Genomic DNA, 8548 nt, shown 5'->3' on the forward strand with positions numbered 1-8548 from the left:
TCGGGCAGGCTGGGTTTCTGGCAACGCGCCCCGCAGTCTCTGGGAGCTGTCCTGAGTGCTGAACGGAACTCGGAGGGTTTTTGCGCCTTCGGAACTGTCCAGGGTCCTGAAAGGGGCCGCGTTGGGGCCCGATCATTGAGAGGCGGTTGGGCAGTACTGAGGACTCACTAGAAAAATTCTCCCAGATGACCCACTTTCCAAGGACAGAGTTCTGGATGGAAAGACAGATTTGAGAGTCTTCCCTATGGCTTTAGGCCTCACAGGTAATGATGATATTTAGGAAAGGGACTCCTTTTTCCCTGGTTCAGTTTCCCCACCCTTTCCCAAACCACCCTAATGTTAGTGTGGGGGTAGGGATGGAGGATGATATTGTGGCTGTGACCTCTCTTCTCATAGATAGTTTTTAGTAGAACAAACTTGGGTGTACTGGCACCAGCCTTTCTCCTACTGGGTTCAGGCTCAAGGCAGCTCTAGATTAGGAGAGCTGCCTTGTTAGGCCTGGGGTAGATAGAGCTCAAAAGTTTGGGATAATTTTTATTGACTATGTGGCATCCCACCATACTTTGGAATTTAGAACAGGGAACAGTAAAATATTCTGCAAGCCCATCTTATGCTCTGTGCACCCAAACCACAGCTCAGAGTAGCATTTGGGAGAGGCTTTTGTTGGGGAGGAAGATTTCCAAGTAAAGGATGCAAGGAGTGGGCAGGATTGTTCAATATCATGGAGCAGAGAAGGAGGAGGCTACTGGAGATGGGGCAGTGGGAAAAGAGGAAGATCTGGTGGAGAAAAAAAATATTCAAATTGGGGGATAAGGTCTGGGTTTCTATCCTCAGTTTCCTTGGAAATTTTTCCTCCACTAACCTAGGTTTGAGAGTCTTGGGTCAGGGTCATCTCAATTTTCTGGGTTCTTATACTCTGTCTTTGTAACTCTGAAGGGAATAGAGCAAGGAGTTATTTCTCCGGGTCCCTTCCCTTGTCATCCCAGGGGATGAGAGCCAAATGTCAGGACATGCAGATGAGACTGTGGGGGAACAACAGGCAGGAAGGGTTGATGGCAGCTTCACCTCCCATCCCCAAGAGCACAATCAAATATTCAAATGGGATCCTTCTTGAAGGGAGAGGAAGGAAAGGTTTTCAAATGATATTGGGCAAAAATAGGTGTGGCAGGAAGTTCAAAAAAAGGAGTGGGTATCTAGGGACCCCAAACCAAACCAGTTCACCCCTTCCCAAATGTGACTTCTAGTTAATAAGGAACCCCTCACCAATCATGTTTTTGATGTAACTCATCAAGATGATTCCTCCCATTCTCTAGCTGCTTGGGAGGAGCTGAGTTTGCCTATGCTGTGGGTGCTGGGAGGTAGTGGGTGTGGGTGTGGGTGCCTGTTTGGGGAGGGGAGGTGTTTGTGCTCCACTCAGCTCTCTTGGTTACATAACAGATTTGATAAGACTTTACTTTGGAACTGCTGCTACTGCCTGAAGCAGTTACCCTTCCACTCCTACATGGAATGCTGGGTGTCTACCCCCTTCTCCCTGGCCTCTTGGAGAGTCCTGCTATTCATGATCCAGTGTTCCAGCAGCTGCTTTCCTGCTGGGAGATGTCTTCAGCTTGGCTCCCTGCTCCCTACCCAGCTCCTGTTTTTTAAGTACTTGCTTCTTTTGTTATCTTGAGCCCAGGTTACCCCCTTTACATTTTTTAGCCTGCAGATCTATGCTTTTCTTGGCAGGGCCCTTGGGTTGGGATGGGAGGGGTTCACTGAACATGATGAAGCTGCCCTCTATGGAAGAAAGAGACATCCTAGGAGGTTTTTGAGCCCAGGGATAATTTTCTTCATTTCTTTCTTTACTCCAATAACTGTTTCGGAGTCTGAGAACAGTGGACCATACCCAGAGGTACTGGGAGGGAGAACTCTGGCCTTGATATTTTCTCTTCATTTTCCCTTTTAGAATTAAAAAGGTTGTGTATATACAGGAGGTGGGGACTGCCTCTTGGGCATATTCTATTGATAATAGGAACAACTTCCAAATGGAAAATTGGGAGACTGGCAAGAGGAAAGAGCAAATGCAAACTTGTGATGTCACTTAGAGAGACTATGGACTCCTGGCTTTGTGCACAGAATAGAAGCCAGAGGAAGGGCTGGATATCTCTGCTATTCCAGTACATGTGGGCATGTGTATTTCTGCCTGTGAGTGGATATATCACTGTGTATATGCACGTACATATGTGTGAGTGTGCTGTATGAATGTGTACAAACATGTGAGTTTGTATATAACTGTGGACACATATACATATGTACATGTATGTATGACTTATGTATGCATCCATGTATATATGTGACTGAAGGTAATTTCATAATTAAACCTATGTGTGTATGTGCATGTATGTGAGTGTAAGTATGCATGTGAACGTATATGCAGAAATATGTCGGCATATGCTAACACTGGCCTGATTGCAACATGTGCACCTCACTCATCCAGTTTAATAACAGCCTGCAAATATTCTTTTTCCCATCCCGTGCCTCATCCAATGCATGCATTCATTCAACCAGTATTTATTTTATGCCTGTGATGTGCCATGTACCATGCTGGACACTGGAGATGGTCCTTGATCTCAGGTAACTTACAATCTAGAGAAAGTATAGAACCTGAAACCAAATAGGGAGAGTGTTAAGGAAGGTGAAAGGGCATAAGTGTCCATCATGGGCACTGGGGACCTCTGAGAGATTGGTCAGTTCTGGAGTGGGGAAGGGGGGTGTTTGGTAAGGGATCCATAGGAGGGGAAGCCTTTGAGCCAAGGCATGAAGGTTGAACACATGTTTACTAGGTAGGCAACTGTAGGAAAAGGTGTTTCAGTGACAAGAAATGTCCCAACTGGTCTTCCTACTTCCACCCTTGACAGCCTCTCCTCCATAGATTCTCTCCCTAAAGGCAGCCAGAGAAAGATGAGGTCATGTCTTTCCAATGGTTTTCCATCTCACTTGGAGTGAAATCCAAAGTACTTAGCAGGGCCAGAGTGACATAAATGCTGTGAGTAAAATAACCCCTAGTGACCAGCCTGGTCTCAGGTGCCACCCCTACACAGGCTTTTATTCAGTTCTGCCTTGAGGCCAGTGTACTAGCTTTCCCCTCAGCCTGAAATGCTCTTCCTCAGATACCCATGTGACTTCTCCCTCACTTTATTAAAGATTTTGTTCAAAAGTCCTTTTTTGGGGGGAGGGAAAGGCCTCCCCCAAAGTCTATTTTAAATAGCCCCTTGTCATTCTATTCCCTCACTCTACTTAAAATTTTTTTCCCCAGCACTTACCACCTCCATTATTTCATATATTTGTTTATCATCTCTCTTTTTCCACTAGAATTTTCGTGAGAATGGGAGCTTTATCTGTTTTGTGCATTGCTGTACAAAACAGTAGTGTCTTCAGAGGAGACAAAACATAGTGTCTTCAGAGGAGTCCCTGGCTTGGAGTAGGCACTCGATACATATTTGTTGAATAAACAAATTTTGGGTAGATCACACTGGCACCCAGTGGGGAGAATGGATAGAGATAGGTCAAGATGCGAGGCAGGGAGACTAGTTGGGGACCAGTCATGATAGCTTTGGTGAGAACTTAAGACAAGGGTGGCCTGATATAGAACATTGGCAGTGGAGGTGGAGAAAAGGAGATAAAATGTACAAACGCATGCGTGCACACACACAGACGCACGTGCACAAGTATATATTTTAGCCAGTTAAATCTACTGTCTTAGTCAGCAAGGGAAGGCTTAGGAAGAAAATAGAAGTGCCTTTATATGCACATGTAGTATGTAATGTTGTGTATGACAGTTGTCCCCAACCCCTGGGCGGTGGACCAGTACCAGTCTGTGGCCCGTTAGGAACCAGGCTGTATAGCAGGAGGTGAGTGGCAGACAAGTGAGGGAAGCTTCATCAGCCCCTCCCCAGTATCAACACTTCGGCTCCACCTCAGATCATCAGGTATTAGATTCTCATAGGAGCATCTGTCCCTGGTGCCAAAAAGGTTGGGGACCGCTGGTGTATGACACCCTCCAGCTAATCCTGGCTGCCGTTCTCTCTTCCTTTTGGATTTTGTCACCACCCCCCCTCCCCCCCGCCGACATATGCCTACCCTTGCCAGTTAGGCTGCAGGGGGCTGTCATGTATGGGTCCTTCTAGTTCCATTAGGTTAATGATACAAGGCTCCCAACTTAGGGAACAGGGGTAGGGAGCAGGGTCTTGAACAGTGATGGGGGGAGGCGGGTCTTAGGAAGTCAGAGCCATAGAGACTTAGAGACACGTAGAGGCATAAGGACCCTGAGAAGAGTGCTCAGAGCCTGCAAGCTCAGGCCTGGCCCAGGCTTCCTGAGGCTGGACATAGTAAGAGGCAGGACAGCATCCTTAACATACATGGTCTAGCCCCGCCCCTTCCCCTCTCTTCCTGGCCCTGCACCACTCCCACTCCTCTCTCCTGATAGGGTGGGTGTCTTGGCCAAATATGGGCTTAGTAGGGAGTGAGTGGTCCCCCCCAGGCTGTGATGTGAATGTAGGTATGGAGGACACCCAGTGAAAGGGGACCCAATTTCCAGAGGACAGGCTGAGGGGTTGGCAGTATGGGAGGAATCTCTTTCAGTCTCAACTTTGGCTGTTTTCTTCTCCCCCAAGAGAGCTTGGAGAATTGAGCTTGTGTTGCAGAACGAAGAACTGAGTTTAGACCTAAGCTGGATCAATCAGCTGCTAGTGTGAAGGGACTGAGACTTGGAATGTGGGGAAAGCTGGGAGGAGAGCTGATGAGAAAGGTGAAAGAAGTGGGAGTTGTGGGTCAGCCCCCTCCCCCCCAGCCACTCCCTGACCTGGGGCGGGGGGAGGGAGGCGTCAAGACCGGTGATCCTCTATGAGAGTTCCTCTCCCAGACCGCCAAGCCTGCGCCTGAGTTGCCTCATTTCCCGGAGGCCAGTGCTAGCGCCCCTTGCAGGTTCTAGGGTGTATGGGGGTCTTCTGCCAATCTTCCCTCTCGTCTGGACTAGGGGCTGGGGCGCTGCATCCGCTCTCTCCCCTCCCACCTGGGCTCTGAGCGTGGGGGTTGGGACAAAACAGCCGCCAGAGCCGCCCACCTGCCCGCGGTGTCATGGCAACGACTCTGCCCACGTGGACGATGAGGAAAGGGAGAAGAGAGGAGAGGAGACATCACGACAGACGTGAGAATGGCGGGAGGGGGGGGGGTGTTCCTCAGAGTCCTGCGTACTGGAGCCTCCACCCCTCCAGCTTGGCCAGACCTTAGCTTCTTTCACCCCAGGGCCCCCAGGGCATGGTGGGGCTTGTGCTCCAGTCCCGGCCTCAGAGTGTGCATGTCCTTGGGTGTCTTGAGTATGATGACCTTGGTCTGCTGTGCTGGGGACCCCGGCGGGTCCTGAGGAAGATGGGGCTTTGCATGTGCAGACCTCTCCTCTCCCCACCCTGCAAGTCAGGGATGGTGCCTGGGGCCGAGGGGATGAGAGCCCGACCTACTTCTCCATTTTCTCACTATTTTTCAAAAGGAAAATGACCCACTTTTCAGCCAATCGGACTGAAGCCTGTTCCCAGGCTGATTGTCTTAGCCCCCACTGCCCAAGCCTGTACCCCATCCTCAGCTTATTAGCCACGTGCTGGACCCACTTCCTGAGGGAAGCAGGTGCACTAGTGTGGAGGGGTCCTTCCCTGCCATCTGTGCCAGGCTGCGGAGGGGTCCGTTCTGACTGGGGCAAGGGTGGGCCTGGGCCTGACTGATCCTACCTCAGCTCCACTTTGGGCAGACCCCATCGATGGCCACAGTCCTGGCACTTTGAGTGTCCTGTCCACCATCCTCATACTCTCCAGGACTCACCTCTTGGAGGGGCAGGAAGGGCTGAGGCGGGGCGGGGAGTGGGTGTCGGTGGGAGGACTGTACTCCTCCTCTCACTTTGTGTTAGTGGATAGTGATGGGCTGTTATCCCAAGTTGCTCTATTTCCTTGTGGAAAGGGAGAGCCATGTCTGTCTGTCCATCTGCCTGCCAGAGCTCCTCCAAGAGGATCCTCCTAGAGGGTTCTATGCCTCTCTTCCCAAGCCCCTTCCCCCTCTCTAGGATATTGGTCTGGGCCTCAGAGCCCTCTCCTTCCTTCAGCTTTATTGGCCTGGCTGGCTTGGGGGGGTAATTAGAGATTTAATTATTTAGTTTCTCCAGCTCAGTAGATTAATTCCATCCATCACAGGCAGGCTGAGCCTTCTACCCCTCTCAGGACTGCCTGGCCAACCCCCGAGGGAGGGTGCATCATTGCTCACCTGGGCCTAGTATTGGATCTGGGAACAATGGATAAAGTTCTTGTTGGGGGAGGATTTGGTGTATGACATTGAGCAGATGTGGGTGCCTAAGTGATGTGAAACGAAAATGTATATCTGTTCTATGAGGATGAACGTGAACATGTATATAAGATTTTATATCTGTGCAGCTTCTGTGTGCCAAGCACTGGTATCCATTGGATGAAAATGCACATGTGTGTGAACCTTGTGGAAACCAGTTTGTGTGTATCTGTGCACATTATGTGATAATGACTATATATGTGAGGTCAAATGCCATAAGAGTTCTGTTGGATGACTCCGCATGGCTGTATCTGCCGCTGAATAAAAACACGTGTGTTCAATTGTGAATAAGCAGTCTTGGGAACATGTATGCCCATGTGAGAGGGAGGGATGGCAGGGGCGGAGGTTTCCTGAGGCTGAGTGATGAGTCAGGGCACACTGAGGGTCCACCTAGTGGACTCATCAGACCAATTTAAATGCTACTTTAAACCTGTCAGGGCTTGGTCTCTTAGTGGTTGAGGGTCGGGGCTTGACTCAGACCCAGGTTCAAATCCCTCTTCCACCACCTATTGTGACCTTGGGCAATATTCTTTACATTTCTAAGCTTCAATGTCCTTGGCTGTAGAGTGGGAGTAATAATGGTACCTCATGATAGTTGCAAGGACTATACAAAGAAGTGCATTTAAAGCATTGGACAGAATGCTTGCTCAGTCGTAGACATTCTGAGCCTCAGACTTCAGAGCTGAAAGGCACCAGAGGTTGTCTGGCTTGAAATGTGGTCAGTGCTTGAATCCATCATATACCATCCTCCAACCTCTGACTGCATGCTTCCCTGGACAGGACAATCTCAGCTCTTCAGGGAACCCAAATCACAACTGGACCAGCTCTGCCTGCTGCAGAGTTCTGGTTGGTCCAGCTGCAAGGGAGTCATTTCCCTTCTGCCTTCTCCTGTTTCTCCTCCCTTCCTTATGCCCCAGCTGAGGGATACTACTTCTTGAAAGCTCAATCACTGGCCCTGAACTTATTCAACACCTACTATATAGCCAGGTCTTGTGCATACAGAGATAGATCAGATGAATACTTGTTTTTAAGGAGCTCACAGCTTGCAAACAAATATCCTTATTGTGTAAAAGTATGGGACCCAAGATGAGGTAGCAACTGCTGGGCCCTGGGATTGATAGGGAGGATATTCTTAGGGAATCTTTCTTGGAAGAGAGGACCCCTGAACTGCACCAGAGGGCAAAGTTGAGAGGACAGGCCTTCCATATGGAAGGATATCACATTCTGCGTTGCCTTCTCTCCCCATGCTCTCTCCCATTGTAGTCTTGGCTTCTGCTAAGCCTAGAATCCAGACATGAGAGCAAGGGGCTAAGATACCCTGGAGGCTGAGGTGGGATCTGGCAGAGCTGAGGGGTGGGAGGTGCCACCACCTGAACCTGGCATTCAGCCAACTAACCAGCTTCGTGGGCCCCTGGGAGGCCCAGCCCTGTGCTTGACTCCTCTGTGGGAGAGGCCCAGAGGAGAAGACAGGCCCTGGTGCAGGTAGCCCCTGTTACAGCTCACAAAGAGACCTTATTGGAAAGTGTGCTAACCCAGGAGGCAGTCGTAAGCTCTGGATTCCAAAGGGAAATTAGACATTTGAGCCAGAGGGTAAGAAAGGCTATGGGCCTATCTGGCTGAGAAGCTGTTGCCCAGTGGACCTTGCCATTGGTGTGGGATCCTATCTGTTGTCCTCTGATGGCCCTGGCAAACTTAGATCTGGCAGCACCTTGGATGCCAGGGCAGCACCAGCCCAAATCTCATCAAATACATACAAATGAAAGAAGGTGCTAGGGTGCTAAAGTCAGGAGAAGCCAACATAGGAAGACATATAAGCTCATTGTCTTGGGTAGGTCAGTTTTTTACTCATTGCCACAACCTTAGGAGGTAGTATTGTTACCCCTATTTCACAGATGATAAAATTGAGGTTTAGACAGATAAAACAAGTTGTTCGTGGTTATACAGATAGGCTACAATATAATGGTTGGAGACGATCGATCGTCTTTTTAGCACTCAGCAGTAAGGTCACTGGGCCTTCCCTTCCAGATCCCTGGAGTTGGAATAGAGACCACTAGCCCTAGCTGAAGGAGTTGGCGTGGTCTGCAAATCAAGACTCTAGTTCTCTCAGATGCCACCATCTTTGGCCACCAGGACTGCTCTGCTGTCTCTGGCATGCTCAAGGGGTGGGAGGTCTTCGAAAGGCAAA

Source organism: Pteropus alecto, unplaced genomic scaffold (assembly GCF_000325575.1).
Source record: "Pteropus alecto unplaced genomic scaffold, ASM32557v1 scaffold39, whole genome shotgun sequence".
Lineage (NCBI taxonomy): Eukaryota > Metazoa > Chordata > Mammalia > Chiroptera > Pteropodidae > Pteropus > Pteropus alecto.